General features: G+C 37.0%; 1 long non-coding RNA gene across 1 annotated transcript in view; it reads left to right on the top strand.

The window, feature by feature from the left end:
- LOC120409866 overlaps nucleotides 1-17,016 on the top strand; it is a 113,957-nt gene that overhangs the window by 45,983 nt on the left and 50,958 nt on the right. Inside the window, exon 2 of the long non-coding RNA XR_005601683.1 lies at nucleotides 3,296-3,442. This is a non-coding gene — a long non-coding RNA (uncharacterized LOC120409866). The remainder of the gene's footprint in view (nucleotides 1-3,295; nucleotides 3,443-17,016) is intronic.

Genomic DNA, 17,016 nt, shown 5'->3' with positions numbered 1-17,016 from the left:
TTCCTGTCTATAACTGCTGTGTGCTTTCTAACACCATAATATTTAAAGGCTCTGTCACCCTGTCTGCCCTTGCTGCCAATTGCTTTTTTTTTTTGCCTCACTGCAACTAAGCTCATTGAGTTGCTTTGGAAAGAGCTCAGTCTCCTGTCCATACCTCTGGAGGCAGAGCAACAAAACAGAGGGGGCTGCAGAGAGAGGTGTCCGCCAGCAGCAAGGGAAGTCTGGCACAATGGACATGTACAAACCCCTATATCATTGAAATGAGTAAGGAACAGGGCAGAGAAGAAGCAAAGCAATTCTTTTGTGATTGCACAGAAACAATGAGTAGGGAGCCAGACAGAAAAATGAACTGGAAAAAAAGAGTACTGGCTGGAGGTTAGCTCAGTTAATTATCAGAATTGAAAATGAGATGAGCCAAATTGTGGAAAAGGGGAAGCTACAGTGTCTCATACACCTGCTTTTCTTAATCCAATCTCATTTGGAAACAAAAATGCTCTCTTTTCAGTCCAATACATATCAACAAGTAGGAGCCGGAGACTGATTTGATGACTGAAACTAAATTTGGGGGCAATGATTCTCACACAGCTGACACTAAAGTAGCTCTTTTTTTCAGATGCTGATTTTCTATGTCATGGTGTTGCCCCATGGTGCCCATGCAGTCTGGCTCCCCATTGTACAATCCTTTCATAAACAGAGAAGAAGAAACAGTCTCAATGCCAAAGAGCTTGCTTTAAGCAAGTCTACTGAGGGAGATATTTTTTCCATAATGAGCACGTGTGTCTTTGTGCTGCTCAGGTTTGTGTTACGTTACTAAATCATTTTCTCAGTCTCCTACTTCCTCTTAGGTAACAGCATGGATTTTGGAAAGAGGTTTGCCCTTCTTCAAAGTTATGCCGCATCTGAAGTGTAGCCAGATCTCCCTTAAGAGCGAGGAGCTTAGGGACGAGTGTTTGTATATTGAAGCATAATGAATTCCAGCTGAGAGACCAGAGTCAGAGGATAATGGTGGAGACCAAAAAGCTTCAATACCATCCTGCATCATGGCAACAAGCTGCAGTAATGGGAGACTGGGATGCTGGTGAGCAGAACTGATGAGGTGCAAACTAACAGAGACTATTCAAAATTAATGAGACATGCTGGGGTAGAACCTGGTCAGAGGAGAGAGTATGATGAAGGAAAAGAATGAGTGGTCCTAAAAAGAAGGAATTAAAGATAGAAACAGAGAAATATTGTTGTCAAGTGGAAATCCATTTAGAACAGGTTTATTAAGAAGAGAGTGACTGGGAACTTCGCATACCTTTTAGGTTCTCAGGAGGGATATCTGCAGCTTATTTTTTTTCTGGATGAGAGAATAACTTGATACCTGAGTTTATGTTTTTATCTTCCTTCTCAAATCAACACTAACTACTTATGGAAACTGAAAAAAAAAAAAGACAAATATGTGGAATTTTACATTTCTGGAGATATGAGGCTCCAAGAGGTTGTTAGCATATATTCTGAGGTATACAGAGATTTCTGAAGGCTACTAGAGTGAATTCCTGATCATATTTTTCTTCAAAATCCTCATGAAAAGCTTTTTGTTACCACTGTCAAGAGGAAAATAAATAATCTGAAGATGTGGCAAGTCTTATGCCATTTGGAATCATAACAGTTGCTACATTATATAAAAACATGAAAATATGTATAATATAGTAAAATAACTAAATTTAAAATGTAGAAATATAAGGTTATATCTGGTATCTGTTATAAACAATTTACTGAATAACTCCCATGATTGTGTTAAAACTTCTCTATGAGTCTGAAATTCACCCACCAATTGAGTTAAATTTCAGTGTTCTTAAATACACATTTAAAAAGCAGTAGGACTTAGGTTCAGGAGAAAAAAATCTTGATGATGGTTTTTTTGGAAGCAATTGATTCTCTTCAGTATATAATTCCCTACATAGGTTTTCATACAGATGTTTTGAATTAAAACCAATGAGAAAAGCAAGCAGGTGAGAGTTTCAAACTGATAAATTGCTGACATTCATTTCCTTTATAAGGGAAAAACAAAGAAAGCACCCTCGTGCATTCATTGTGCGTAATACAGGCTCAATCTGACTCATGTTGAGTAATTGCTCTAGAACAAATACTGTTGAAACACTCAGACTTTGTGGCTTTACTCAGCCCCTGAAAGGTCCCCTGTAAAATTTCTCAGTCCATTGTATAATATATTCCTTATTCCCTGAGTAAAAGGGAATTGAAGTTATCCTGGATGATAAGGCATCACTCCTGCCTCCTCTTTTCTCTTCCTTCCTCCTCCTTGCCCCAGTTGCTGTCTCATATATATGTATATATATAACTCTAATTGTAGCCCACAAATTAGATTTTTCTTCTGACTAAGATGCCCAGAATTCTTGCTTGTACATTACAGCTGAATCTGAGTACCTCATGCAAATCTAAGCATTTCTGTATTGAGTCTTTTGCAGTATCACGTCTCTGTCTGTACAAAAGCAGACCCAAGTTCCCTGGATGTCAGTCAGAAGTTTTTCTCTTCTGCAGTGCTTTCCAAGCTTATTAAACACCTGAGTCCAAAAAGGTACCTATCTGTAGATTACTGCCTTACTCATAACATGGATACAGTAGTCTTTTGCTAACCCAGACTCCTCTTTTTCAGTTTATATTTGCAGGCACTGTCTATGAAAGTCCCTGTCTCTTCCCATCATTGGAGGGCTACGTTTCTTTCAAAAAGGCATGCACCTCTGCACTTTTTGATAATCTGTAACACTAGACAGTGAGGCAGGCATTAATAATACCTTGGTCTGTGAGCTCCCTATTGGCAAGGTGGGAGGGGTACCCTTTTTATAACCCCTAGCAAATGCAGCATGTGGGGAGGTTTGTTGTATCTATCATAAAAGAGAGTGATTTGAAGGCTACCTCTGTCATATCTATCAAATCACTCACAATCTAGTTCAATTATCACAGCAATGCACAGCTGAGAGTTACTTTATCTTGCAGTGAAGAAAATGGGTACAGAGGACCAATAGAAATGAATAATCATGATTTTCACAAATGCACAGCACAGAGCAGAATAGAAAATTATAATTTCTGACTCACTTTATATTTAACATATATTTATTTATATATAAATAGAAGAGATGGGTTCTAAAGCAGTGCAGGCAGATATTTTTCTACAATTACCTTCCCCCCTCCTGCAAATTATCAAGACACAGATTAAAGGTGATCCAGTACTCACTAGCTCATTCTTCTTCTTTGCATTTGAATATAAAATCAGTTTTTTTGGTTTTTCCTCTAGGTGCTGACAGATGCAGAAGAAAGATATCCTGTCTCTATTCTTGCACCCTTCACCATTGCCTCCTATCATAACTTCAGAGAATTCAGTATCTGGATAACTGAAAGATATGATGCAGAGTTGGGAGCAAGAGGCCATCTTAACTGGCAGGTGCAATTTCCCTTTTTGTAAAAATAAGCTCATTAAGCTATAGCAATCTTCGCTGTGGTGTGCCGTAGCTACTAAATATTTACTTAGGAGTAAGGGAGACTGGGGAAATTGTATAAAGATCCAGGGTGGGGGGTACTAAATATGTGGAGAACACTTCTAGAACAGGATGAGCCACAAATGCTTGAAGGTTGGAAATAGTATTTTTGAGAATTATAATTAAGATATGCTGACTCTGTTCTTGGACTTTTCCCTAATCATGTATATCACTTACTCTGAAAGGCAGGAGACTAAACAAGGTGTAGGAGGAAAATTCTGATTTTTTTTTCACAGCTTTTCTTATCCATGAAGCACAAATCCTTTATACCCACAGAGATGGTTCTCAGGAGCTTACAGCTGTGAGTGGGGTAACTGTCCTACCAGCAAGGAAAATGAGTTAATTGTATCAACGAAGGCAAAGTCTATTAACATAGCTCCCAGTACATGGGTACTTGAGATGTTACTGTAGAATTTTAGTGGAAATGAGTCTTTGGTCTATACTGGTTTACATAACCATGTGCCAAACCATGATGTAACAAGTCTAGGTTCAAACCCAGAGAGGTGGTTCCACCTCTGGCTCCAGTATTTTCATCTTTAAAGAACTTTGTATGGGTTGCCTGACACCTGAAAAGATTCAGACTGGAGAGAAAATAAATGTTTAAGAATGGTCATGCAAATCAGTTGTCTCTAGTGGGATCTGGTTGTTGTGTATCAGGCCTAGGAACCTGTGTCATATACAGGAGAGAGGAGCCCATCCCAACCACGTTTTCACTGCATTATGTACACGAAGACAAAGCACTGAATATGAGCTTGCTGTACTTGAAGCAAACTCACTTCTTCTGTACAAAGCATGTCAGACTAGTCAGATTTAACCTTTCACTGACATTCACCCTAGGATTCTCTCTTTTCATTATACTGCTGTATGTTCAACTAACTGGATTACTCATGTCCTTCTGGCAAGAATAGGTTATTCTACTTCTGTATGTGCATGATTCACATAACTCAGCACAGGAACAAAGGATCTATGATTGCTAAGATGCAGAGGCACTGGTTCATCCTGACTCCTGGCAACCCGCTAAAATATATATTCTTCACCAGTCAGTACATCACTGCTACTATGGAGAAAAGCAGGTCGAATTCCTGTAAGAGGAATAAGAGAAGACAGTTCTGTGGAAAATACTGTACATCCTATAACGGCAAATAGTCCTCCTGGAATTTTTGTTTTCAGGATAGTCCTGGCTGGAATATGTATAGAGTATAAGCCAAGAGTTTGTCACCAATCCCAGAGGACAGAGGTAGGCTTATATGGCAGAACAAGGTATACACCTTATCTTTTTCTTTTCCATTTTTGAGAGTTATCATATATTCAGGTTTCTGGCAGGATTAGAGAAATCGAGTCACTTTATTGTTAAACTCTACTATAATAGTTATATATTTAAACATTGATACAACAATTATTATTAGGAGAGGCTGCTTATTTCTTTCATCAGATCTACTGCATCTGGTATAATTTTGCACTACATGAAAAGATCAAAATATTTGGTCTCTCTCCAAAGACAGTGTTACAGTCATACATAAACACATCTAGGGAGAATGTGAAATCTGGGCTACCCTTTGGATGTTGCCTACATCTTTCTGATTATATTTCATTATTTTAAACTACAGAAAATAGGAAAACGAAATCTTTTCTGTGATCAAAGCTTTTAAACTAAAATAAAAGAAAGGAAAACTACTGAAAGTAGTGGAATTTCTGAATATAGAAAGTTTTTTAAACTGATTATATCTCTACTGTTGAAAAAAAGAATTAAAATGAAAACATCAACAGTATGTGTTTTTTCTAAATGCTTGGGCTCTCAACAGGTGTCAGTCTGATTTTATCAATTTTTATAATGTAGTGGTAAAGCAATGTGAAGAATCAAGGTTTATTCCAAATAGCACTGTGTTGAATTCTACAATTAGAAAGTAAGATTATGTTATATTAGAGAAACATGTCTTTTTGAATATATAATTGCAGATATATTCAAATTGTTCTCTAAAATAGAGCTGGATATAGAATCCTAAATCACATTATGACCTGGAGCTAACTTGAAAGTAAAGAAATTATCCATCCTTTTCAATTATAAAAAATTTATGTATTCAGTGCACCTGCACTTCCCTTTCTCTTTTTTAGGCATTTGAATCATGAATGAACAACAAGTAGTATTCTCATATGTAATAGGAGAATAATTAGTAATGCGCCTTCACACTAATTCTAGATTACTATTTTTTACTCTTGTCAGTCCTTGATTTTTACTGTTCTGTTTGATGTCTGGAAACTTTCATGAGCAAGAAAGCGGATTAAATTACAAACACATTTAATTACTTTTTCTGTAATCAGAGACTTCTGCAGAAAAAAATTAGGGAATATTAAGTGAATATTTGCTTTCTGACAACATGCAAACTTTGTTGTTCAGTTCACTTTAAATTCATAAACATTTAAGTGAGATTCTACACCAGTAAGCTTAAACCCAGATATTGGTAAATAGTAAATATGGATATGCATATGATCTATAAACAGAAAAAAAATTGCATGTTGTTCATTGAGCAAAAGCTTTTTCTTTGAGGAGCAGGATTTGTAGTATGTGTGGGCTGATGTCCATCCCAGTTTACTATGCAGTGCTGTGTGCTACAGCCTTCTTTGTGCCCTCAGGTTATTGTGTTTCAGTAATAGAAGAATTGTTCCTTGGGTGTGCTGTATTGATGTTTGCAAAATGTTTTGAGTTTCTCTGAGACGGAAGCTGCTATGCCAGTATAAAGTCCAGACAATTAATGGACAATTAGACTTCAAACCTCGATTTACCAGAAGAATTTAAGACTGAATCCTGCTTGATGAAGTCTCCATTAATCTTGTGCTAACAGAGATACATATGCCCTCCAGTGTCTTGATTCATTAACATGATTTCCATAATGACATACCTGGAATGAAAAAGTTCACCTTTCTACTCAGTAAATGAGTTGGAACAAATGTAGAGAACATTGACCTTACAGAGAGGCTTCTGGGTGATTAAATTGTTGAAACCATGTCAGTAAGTGCATTAGCCACTATAGAAACTTCCCTGTGGTGCTAATGAAGGAGAGAGGATAAAGATCTCTGTAAACCAATTGTCCATGTGTTTCCATCTGGCTAAGACAGAAAGAAAAAATTAAAAGGAGTTTATCTAATCACAAGTCCTCCCTCTTTTTCCCCTCCACTCTGCTGCTGTTGAACAAAACTAAAAAACAGTGCCAAGATTGTGAATCAAAAGGCTTTTCAACCTCACATAAACACTCAGATATACTTAATTCATCTCCTGCATTGATTTTTCAGAGACCTGATCAGTGGAAATTCCAAGGTGTTATGGTGAAGGGAACTATATAAAAGCTTGGCAGATAGATAGGACCAGTAGTTTTCAAGTCTTTGAAAAAACTTTACCTTTCAACACATCTGTGCCAAATATCTTCCTGTAGATTTAGTAAAGGACAGAGGACTTTGAGGGGGAGTTAAAGAACATAGAAAGCAGAACAGCTTTTCACTGGCACTTTTAATACATTATCTTTTCTAAGCTTAGCTTCCTGTTTGCAGATCTACAGTTCTCTGCATAATTCAGTGCCCAGCAAGAAATTCTCCATGCCTGTGCACAGAATATTAAATTACACTCTAATACAAAAGGGAATCTGTCCCAGTGCACATGAAGACTGGGGTGTTTTCTATGCTGTGCTGCTCTTTCTCAGCTTATAAGCCTACAAAAATCATACAAAGACATGGCAATAGCAAATTCACAGGTTCAGTCTTTTAAAAGCTCACAATGGATATAACAAAATGTTCATGAAAGAGTTCTAACAGAGGTTTTCCAAAATCGATTTTTCTTATTCTCTCTGACCACATCTCAGTCAGAACGATACCCTTGTGACCTACAAAATGTCTGAGAGAATAAAAATGCAGCAGCAGCCGAGCAAAGAGCAGAACTTTCCAAGTCAGGAAAAAAGGCAAAAAAGCAGGAGAAACAGGACAAAGCATCTGACTTAATCATATTCTACAATGTAACTTTGCCATGGCTGAAAAGTTTAAGTCTTCCTAATGCTAACATTTCTTTTCTGCCACATAACTTGCACCCTGCCAAATAATTAATCTTCTAGAAAATATATGCTTATATGAGACATACTTGAATGATGTAATTCATATGGTCCAAGTCTATTTGCTACACCATGAAAAGCAGAACTAATCAGTCTTTTTTTCTTATAATTTGTATCTTTTGTCTCTAACCTTTTCCAGCTGAGTTGTCTTTCATGTCATCCATGACATCCCTTACCAGCAAGAGACAGCAGTGCTATACCTAGACTGGAACTATCTGTGTGCTGATCAGCCAGCAAGGGTGCACTTGCTGACTTGCTAGAAAGCTGCTGCCAAATGGAGTGTACACAGGCTGAAATCTGTTTGTCTTTCTCTCAGCAGGACAGCAATTTATGCCCTACCCTTCAGTCTAACTGCTGATTTTCACAATACTTGAAGGAACATAATTATCTTCAATCATATATAGCTGAATACAGACAGTAGGGTTCAAATATTATGAAGGGCAGGGAAAGTACAGGCGTATCTAGACAGAGTTAAATGTGAAAGATCTCATTTGTTATATTTGTAGTATTCAATTTATGTCCTTTAAGAAAACCAGAAAAAATAAAAAAACCAACACAAAACCACCCTGTAACTATTGGCAGAGGATAATAGTTTATAAAGCAACATTGAAAATGCAAATGATAGATTTCTACTCTGAAAAAAGTGTTTTTATCAGAAAAAACAAAAATAAAGATTTGTATTTACCCATATACTGAAGTTGTTCCTATTTGAATATTTGCTTCTTGGCTATTATCAGGGTGATTTCCTTCAATTTCTCAAGGCTGCTTTACAGAGGGGATGATTAAGTTGTAGATATTGGATACAGGTGTTTCAGGAGCACACTTAAAGACTTTCTGATTCCTAAACTGCACTGCTTCAAAATCACACAACTGGATGCTTTAGGATTAGCCTTTTTATTAGAACAATAAAATCCTGAATTATTTTGTCCCAAATCAGTTGCTGATCCAATTTTACTGCAGAACTCCAAAGCAGTTATTCCAGTACCACACGGCCTGGATAAGTTGTGTGCTATGGGGCACTAGAAGAAAGTTGTGCTGTGTCTGAGGACAACAAGCTCTTGAATGTGCTTTCCTACTGAGCCCCTTGTACACAAAGATGCCTCTGCAGGAGATGTTAAGGTGGTATTAATTTAAACCTAATAATTTTAGCATTCTGCACAGGTAAAATAAAAGGAAATTTCCCTATGTGTTTTGATTAATCCTGGTTTACTAGACTTTATGTTACTGGGTAACTCCTGAAGTCTTTGCTTGTTCTGAACTGTTGTTCATCCAATGGTACCTGCTGTTATTCACTAGTCATGTGATCATCAAAACAATTTTGCAGAAGAAACCCCATGGTGGTTAATAAACCTGGTAAATAAAGCTCAAGTGGCCTGAAGGAAAGTGAAATAAAAAGGTAAGAGATCAACATCTTCTGCATTTGGCCCTATAATCACAGTGTTCCATCAAGCGAGAAATGAATCATTATGGCCAAACCAGTACAAATCAGTTCATTTCATATTTCTTTCACTTTCCGTTGACAAACAGTAATATTTAGGAGTGTGCATCTTATTATGACCATTCCCAGCTATAGGCTAAGAATTATCTTTTGCATAAAACCTCCACATGATTTCTGGTTCAGAAGGTACATAGGTGAAGCCCATAAAAATGCTGCTTCAAGCATAAGTGTCTGCTTTAGTAGTAAGCATCAGTGCAAGTGAAAACTGCAGATAGACAGCTGGGAATAACAGCACAAAAATCACATGCTGTGTAGTTGTCCTCCACTTCGTGTCTCTGGTTGTTTCATGTCAGTTATGCTGTGCAACAGCCAAGAAATCACATACAAAGAGAAACAAAAAAAGGCATTTTTGTTGGCACCTAAATGATTTATATTGCACAATTATGCACAAGTGAGGTGAAGCAGTTAATTGCATTCTCTCCCAGTGCCTGTAGACCTACAGCAATATGTTTCACATGAAATAGTCAAGATAGAATCAATACAACTTATGTTTTCTATGCATGTGGTTGAAAATATATTGTTTACTTTAGTGGTACTTTTGGAATGGGAAAACTTTATTCAGGAAAAATAGCTGTACCCACTGTGCCTCAGAACACTGTCTGCCTTAATCAGGTACAGGGTTTTAGTAGGGAAGGAGAATCTGCTGAGAGCATGATAGCATGGGAGATGCCAAGTTCTAAGGTTCTGGGAGGCCTCTCTGCAGTTTTAGACAGTACCTTCTGTCTGTCTGAATTACATGAGGAATAATTCCTTCAAAATACTTAATATTGGAAAGATTTAAAAATATGTCTGTCTGTGCTCTAGGGCTGCTAGCTGTATGCTGAGCCTTTTTAAGATTCACCCAATGAGAGTATGTAATTAAATGCCAGCAAACTTGCCTAAGGGCAATAAAATCCAGCCGTCGTCTTTTCAATGTTTTCAAGTGCATTGTGTGATTGAAATGAACTGTCTTTCTTGTGTGGAGGAAGACTTGCGTGTTTATGAATTGTGTGAATCTAGTCAATCTGATAGTCATTACTAATAAATATTCATGTGTACAGCTAAAGCATCTATGGAATTGGAAAGGTGAAACAAAAGAGGCTCTCACTGTAAAGGTGGGACTTCCCAGTACAAAGGCAACTTCAGAGCATTTCTTAAACAGACATTGTTGTGATGTTGCTTGGTAAGAGTGAATCTGTCTGTCTGCAAGAGAAAAGGCAGAGAAGTGGAGAGAAAAGCATTTGAGAACACAGTGAGAGCAAACATTAGGATATTTTGTAAACAAATAGAATGGCACCTAAGAAATATTTAACTATTATCAGGTTCATCTCCTACCTGAAATGGCCCATGGGCTAACACTTAGGTCAAAAAAGGTCTTCTCCATGTTGCTTGAAATTTATTTGATTTCAGAAAGGCTTCCATTATTGATCTTTTTACAAGTGATAAGCAGTTCATGCATACCCAAATTTCTTCATGTGTGACACATCTGTGACTGCATTAGACTATGAGTGGCTCAAAAGGGGAGAACTTGCACTGTTTGTGTTCTATGTCCAAAAGATCTGTGTTACAAGAAATTAAATACTGTAGAGTTACACAACCAAGACTTAAGAAACATAAGAACTATGGTTGTGTGAGCAGCCTTAATTGCACTTAGCAATAAGATCACCAACCCATCTACTCTACAGCTAAGAATATACAAGGAAAAATGAATTTTAATGAAAAATATTGAACAATTTAATCTACAAGGTATCTTTAACTTGTAAAATTTGAAAAGTATTTTATAGAAGCATTGTTCTGAAGAAATTGCCTGAAAGAACTTTTCTCACGTAGGTGCACTGATCCTCATCTATATCTTAATTGTTTTGCTTTAAATTGTAACATCTTGGTATTGTACAGAAGTTTGTGATATTTCTATTTAATTATTTCTAGTGATAGAATTCTTCACACTGCAAAACTCTTCTTTTGTAAAATTTGACTGAAATTAAACAGGAAAGATTTTTTTTAGAAAATACAGACTTATATGGAAGGGATGTCTAAAAACTATAAGCTGTTCAGCAAGTTGCTAAGCATTTGGTCCTGATCAATGTGTGATCATCTTTAACGTGGTTAATATCTCAACAGTTGTCTTTTTTAACCTTACTTAAATAGTAAAACTTTAATTCCAGAACGAGCAAGCTTGGCAAAATAGGGCTGAATATGCAATCAGGCTGTTCTTATTGATTTTGTTGCAATCAGCTTCTGAAGTAAACAGATACCATTTAAATGGCCAAGACTATCCCTCTCAGAGCAAGGAATAGAGAATGGGAAAAAGCTTGTTCTGCTTCATGTGCTTCCTCTGTACCTCTGCCCAGCCTTTTAAGAGTCTTGTCCTGTCCCCAGTGACTACAGACTGCCACAGTCTTCAAAATCTTCCAGAAAGAAGAGAAGCAGAATGAGGTTTGCACCAAATGAAAGGACTATTAGTGGAGCTAGTAAAATGGTCTTTTTATTTGACTTACCCTCTTGCAGCCACGGACAGAATGGAAGAGAGCATGAATTGTGCCCAACATTGCTGCTGCCTGGAGATTCATCTAGGTTGAATTAAGCATTATGTTCTTAATATATTGCCAATATTTCAACACTCTGAGGCTGCATGACTAATGATAGCTCTTGGGGATGTGGTAGTGGTGCTGAAAATGGAAACTGGCTGCTGGATATTCACACTGGCATATAGATGAATGGTCTATGGTCAAAGGTACTCTGTTCTGTGGGAAGAGATTTCTTCTGTGTTTTCCCAAAACACATATATCTTCTATTCCTTTCTCTGATTAAGTTTTTTTTTTTTATTGTTTTGTTTGTTTGTTTGATTGTTTGTTTTGTTTGATAAGGAATGAAACTTCGTGTTCATTAGTTGGGAAAAACAACTAAAGGAAGATCAGAGAAGGTATTTAGTCATCCTGGAGTTTTTCAGGGAGTATTCAGGTCAGTGTGGTTCAGTAAATTTAAAAAGGATCCCCAGCTGCTTAGAGCCAAGGTCTTGTGACAAGCAGTACTTGACAGAGTAACTTCATGCAAAAGGAACAATACAGGTACAGCTTATCCTGCTTTGAAGCAACAAAGTGAATAACAAAATTGGTCTCTTCAGCTTGAAGGTCCAGGGTTCCATCCCTATGTACTTGCATTCATTGAGCTATTCTTACTCCCTTACAAATAAATGGAAAAAGATCAGTGTTTAAGTGAGAGTTTAATTTCTTCAGGCTTGATCAGGAATTAAATTAGCCTTCTACATGCTTGAAATTTTTATTGTGTTTTTTCCTCTCCCCTATAATGGCCATATAAAGAGATGTTGCAGTCTTTTACTGAGAGGTAAAAAGCCCACACCTCAAAACCCCAAACCCACTTAATATCCTACAAGATCCTTTTTCCTTATTCTTATTTCTATAAGATCCAAATCAATATTTACTGAAGTGACTGGGAAGTTCTTTGTTGATTTTAATGCATGTTGTATAAAGCTACTTAATAGTTTATTGTGAACTTTTCCACCTTGGTCACTGGTCAGTGCTCACTGTGTGGATTTGATGAGAATGAGGCAGTTGCAAGCATAGCAAGGTGCTCTTTTAGAAGTACTTGCATAGAATTGAAAGCACAGCATCTCATAAAACCTGCTCTAACCTGTGTTTAGGGACTTTTAGGCAGTGAAGAATATAATTTAATTCCCTTTGAGACTTCTTTAGGAGGAATTGGCAGCCCATCTTGCTTTGGGAAGATATTTGGCTTGACAGCATATTGACTTTATAGTCTTTCTTTCTCACTCACTTCCAGGGAGACACATTTACTGCTGAATGCTCAACATAATGACAATCCTTAAGGCACCAGAATGAGGTTCCCAAAAAAGATGTTTTCATTTTTCAATAAAGTTGTATTGTTTTTTTTTGTTAAACATTTCAGTGAACATAAGCCAATTAACCCTTTTCTCTAAATGAAACATGTTCATGGAATGAATTTGTTAAAGAGAAATACCAAAATATTTATTGTTTAACTTGAAAATATGATAACACAATATACTGCTGTATCTTGATAACCTACAAGGCAATAATCTGAATAGGTCAGAAAAATGTGTGCAAAATTACATATATCATGCTGAAAACCTTTCTGTATAAAACACATGGTGCCTTAGAGTCATCGAAGCAAATGTTATTTAAATTAGCTTAAATTCCAGCACTCTGCCTTTTACAATCAAGTTTAGTTAAATGGGCTCCATCTAAAAGACAGATTCATAAATGTGCAAAGGTCCTTTTTTTTCTGCATAGTATCACTTTTAAAAATTCAGTTTAACAGTAGATACCTAAAATTGCTGCTTAACTCTATCTAGTCTTGCAGGTATTTAAATATTCAGTAGGAAATCTTTCTGGACTGCAATATGTCTGCCTATGGCTTTATTCGAAGCTCTGAGCAGAAGAAAGAGTTGGGAAAGTCTTGCTTTGTGTACCAATTATTCACATCAGAATATCTTTGTTTGGAAAGGACCCATAAGGATCATTGATCCAACTCCCTGCTCCTCCTAGGTCTACCTAAGACTGAGCCATATAACTGAGAGCATCATCCAGACACTTAAACCTAGCAAGCCAAGGTTTGCTTTTCCTGGGTGAACTGTATGGCTCCATAGCTACAGAGTGGTTCTGAGGAGGGTGCAATAGCTTGCAAAATACAGACACAAAGAACATTCCTGTGCCCTGCTCACCCACTGCCACACAAAGCCTGATAGCCTGTGGAGCTCTCCTGGGAATGTATTGTTAATATCTCAGGAGGGACACTTGCTGTCTGTCTCCCAGCTCATGGAATGCTGTAACACATGCCAAGTGCGTGAATCTTCTATGTCTACTGCGTCTGATAGTCTGTACATGCAAACAACCATGACCCATATACTACTTGATTATTTGTACTGAGATTTTTTTTTTTTTGCTTCTGTTTCTCTACTGCTATTTGAAAAGTGTTCCAGAAACTATCTCACCTGACAGCTAAGCATTTTAATAATTCTTGTTCTGAGCATATTCCTTGGCCATTACTTTTCATCTTTTGTGACTTTGCCTGTTAATTTAAACAGCCCTTCTGTCTCTAATATTAAACTTTGTGATGTGTTTACATAGAGCAAACATATCTCCTCTTGGCTTTTCTTCTAAGAGAGTCAGGAAGCCAAGTGTTCCTTTAGTCTTTCCTGTAAAACAGACTGTCCAAACTTAGGATCATACTGGTTGCTTCCCCATCTACTTGCTCCAGATAGAGAGTGATTGCTCTTGAACATGAATGACCAGAATTGTGAAGGAGTAATTAAAAGAAAATTTTGAAATTATTTTGTGTAAAAGCCATGAATACTTACCAAAAATATTTCACATACTACCTTTCTAAGATGACTTTGCCTTTCCATGTGGGCACACTTTAAAATTGATTATTAGTCATGTCAAATTTATCTCCCCTCTTTCATTTGCATCTCAGAGATTTTCATGCATAACTTAAATTCATGTAATGTAAGTAATGTAAATTTCTACATGTATAACATTGCATTTTTACATTACTTATTTGCACCATGATTCCTAGCATTCTCAGGGTATGCCACTGAGATTCTTTTTCTGGGATCTACCTCAACAAAATTTCAGAAGTATAATTTCAAATAAGAAAATGTGAAACCTTCTTTAAACTATGCTGGATCCGATTTGTCTTTGTGTGATTCCTCTTCTGAGTTTTTATGAATAAGTCCAATTGAGTTAGGGAAGTATAGACTTGAATGAACACATGAAGTAGACTGAAATAATTAGATTTTGCATTTTTCCAGAACTAAATTTCTGAGAGGGTGTTGTTTTGAGTTTAGATATGGTACTTAACTTAAAGGATAATTTTGTTGATGTAGTATAGACTTAGCAAAAAAATAATCATCCTATGATAACTATTTGTAACTTTTATCAAAAATAATCAGTTTGAAGTAATTTAATGAAGGTCAGAAGCCTGATTAGAGTATTCTGACTTAAATACAATATAGAGAATAGAGAGCTTGTGACATTATGAAATTTCTCTGTTTGCAATGATTTTGAGAAAGATGGTCTGGGTAGGAGGTTTTTAGAGGAAATGACTGACCTTGGTGCTTAAGAGCATGCAATTGGTTAATCAAACAGCAGTGTAAAAAACAAACTGCAATTAGAATTCTCTGAAACTATACCACAGAAAATTACATTATTTCAACAAGGTAATAGTGGTCTAAAGATAACACAGATTTGAAATCCTTTTCTGTCTTGGAATTTTAACACAGCTCTCAGGGTTTCAAAATTACAGGCCATTTTGAAATGCTTCTGATGTCCCCAAAGCTGCCTAGAGTCCTTGGACCCCACCAAGCAGGTTCAGATGGAATCTAATGGAAGCAGCTCCTTATTCTTCTCAGATACCAAGACTTCTTTTTTTTGTGAGAAGTCTACTGATGTACATGCAGCAATACAATCAGGTAACATAGGATAAATTTGTTGTCTGGTCTTTTTCCTCTCTCTTGTTCTCAGAGCACAGGTTAATTCTCCTGCCAGTGTGTTTCTTCTGGCAGCCAGGAGGGCCAGCCATGTGCTGGGGTGCATCAGGCACAGCATCACCAGTTGATCGAGGGAGGGGATTGTCCTGCTCCACTCTGCACTGGGGCAGCCTCACCTTGAGTCCTGTGTGCAGTTTGGGGTACCACAATATAATTGTGTATAAGACTCCCAAGCAGCGGAGAAGATGCCTCTGGAAATATGCTGCTGTTTGGATAACATACAAGGAGAGCTCTGACTCCAGGAGCACTGAATACCAGCACCTGCTGTGCAGCTGGCAGCAGGAAGCAATGAGGCCAGACTTTCAATAACTTCATGGTAGGCAGAGTTAGGTAGAGGAACTAGAGCTTCACGAGTCAAGGAAATGCAGGTGTTTTCTGTGGGGAAGGTCACAACAGAGTTGGGAGGGTAAGAAAGAGGAACAGAGACAAAATAAGAAAACTCATGGCAAAATGATCCCTCCAATATATGTAAATAAAATCAGTTGAAGAAGGTGATTGTTTAGAATAAGTTCCTCAGAAATTTCCATGTCTTAATTTCTCAGAAAAAAAGAGTAATATTATATAACCAATTAAAATATACTTTTGATTGCTTGAGTTAATATAATTTTACATTTCTGTACCTAAATCTCTAAAAGGAGTGAGTCTGTAAATATTAGAGTTCTATAATACTAACAAGAACTGTCAAGAGCTCTAAGAAAAGAGTTCAGCAGTAAATATGACTTGGAAATAAAAATTCAAACTGATAACATCTGAGATACTGCTTACATAGCAGAACACATACGTCAACATTGCAAACTTACTTATATCATCTGTATGTATCTAGATATTGTCTCTCCAAAGAAGATAATTATTGATTTCCTTGATAGCAGAGGTGAAAACCTGATCCCTCCTACACCAGTGACACCATACCTTGGCTTCCAAGGAACAGAACTATTCTATGTGTCATCCTGATCAACAAGATCACAGAATTAAACCCCTGAAAGACTGACACTTGATTAAATGGCTTTTATTCTATTATTACAAGGGTAACCCAAGAACTTTGTGTGACATGGACATCCTACAGACGGTGGCACTATTTAATTTCTGACATCCCCATACAGCAGAGATGTGGTTACTTCAGCAGTGCTCTTCACAAGTAAGGGAAACTGGTAACACAGTCTGGACCACACACCAGTGTTCCTCCTGACTTGTGATAGAGCTTAATGTCTGAGGGTAATTTCTGAGTAGGTAAAATGATCGGTGAGACTATCTGATGCCCTCTAAACCTTAGAGCTGACCCTGGAGAGGGTGATATGCTGAAATCAACAGTAGGACAAGTGAGAAAACATAAGTCAAATGTATCAAGTAATATAATTGATTGAT

Source organism: Corvus cornix, chromosome 4 (assembly GCF_000738735.6).
Source record: "Corvus cornix cornix isolate S_Up_H32 chromosome 4, ASM73873v5, whole genome shotgun sequence".
In the NCBI taxonomy this organism is placed as follows: domain Eukaryota; kingdom Metazoa; phylum Chordata; class Aves; order Passeriformes; family Corvidae; genus Corvus; species Corvus cornix.
The sequence above is the reverse complement of the archived record's forward strand: the minus strand, read 5'-3'. Positions and strand labels throughout refer to the sequence as shown.